This window comes from Propithecus coquereli, unplaced genomic scaffold (assembly GCF_000956105.1).
Source record: "Propithecus coquereli isolate 6110/MARCELLA unplaced genomic scaffold, Pcoq_1.0 Scaffold618, whole genome shotgun sequence".
Lineage (NCBI taxonomy): Eukaryota > Metazoa > Chordata > Mammalia > Primates > Indriidae > Propithecus > Propithecus coquereli.
In genome coordinates, this window is record NW_012152152.1 from 280928 (window position 1) to 282222 (window position 1295).

Here is a 1295-nt window from a genome sequence, read left to right on the forward strand (position 1 = left end):
CATTTGTAATCACCATCAAATTGGTATTAACTAATCAACACATAAATGCACATATAAGAATAACATCTATTGGATGTTGGGCAGGGGGGAGGGGGGCGAGGGAGGACGGAGGAGAGAGGAGGGGACGGGTATTTGTACACACAAGGAGTGCAATGCGCACCACCCGAAGGATGGACATATTTGAAACACGGACTTGTGGGGGGACCAAGGGCAACATACGTAACCTAAACATCTGTACCCCCATAATATGCTGAAATAAAAGAAAAAAAAAAGAACCAAAGATAAATGAGAAGACAAAGAGAACCACAAATTTAAAAAAACAAACCTACATTGGAGCCAGAATTTAATCATTGCACAAGCCACGCCTATTGCTTCTTTTTTATGCTTGTCAGAAGGGACAGATAGTTATATGCACACAAATTTTGTAGTAATTGTAATGTTCTATGTTGAAGAGTATACTGTGTAAATATGATTTAGGTGAATTATTATCAAGTGTGATATCCACATAATGGCATATTTCTAGTTGCCTTAATATATTTACTGTTTATAAAAATTCTAAGTTCAAAGAAGTATTGTAAAGAAAAGATGTTTAAATATTTGATATACAATAATTAGCAGAAGTTAATCAGTACATAGATGATCTAAGACTAACTTCCACACTCGTAGGTGAAATTATCAATCATATATAATAGACATATATCATCAACAATTAAAGTAATATAGATTCAATGAAAACAATGTCATCTGTTGATATAGATGACACTTAGAAAGCATTAATGGACATAGTGGATGTTTATTAGAGATAATAATTCATTATACTATTCCATTCATATTTTCATGAAACATGTTTGTTGTTTTCAAGAACAAAAAACCTTGATAGTAGGTGTCAATACATGGAAATGTTAGTTAGATCTTGGTTGATAATTGGGTGTGTTATCGAAGTAAAATATGGAGAGGATGATCAGTTTCAGTAATGGACTAGTACAAAATAAAAAATAAACCAAAACAGAATTAGTGTAAAAGTCAAAGTTATGATAAAATTTTAAGCTTAAAAAAAAGCAGAAGCTAAAAGAATATTAAGCACAAAATTCAAAGAAAACATATGCCTTGACCAAACACCAGGAGTACCCAGGCTTCTTGTGAAAGTTTTGTGTAGGTCTTTGAAAGCATGGGAAATACGTGGTATCATTGCCCATTTGGTTTGATCAGAGATTGAATGCTATAATAACATTATATAAAACATGTGGATGATTACTTTCATTTTCAGCCCACATTCAGGATTTTCATTCTTTTCC

The 1295-nt window shown here is 32.7% G+C and overlaps 1 protein-coding gene across 1 annotated transcript in view; it reads left to right on the forward strand.

The window, feature by feature from the left end:
- The window catches only part of LOC105822494 (CUB and sushi domain-containing protein 3-like), a 258986-nt gene that overhangs the window by 129125 nt on the left and 128566 nt on the right, over positions 1 to 1295 (forward strand). The gene's annotated exons all lie outside the window — the stretch shown is intronic.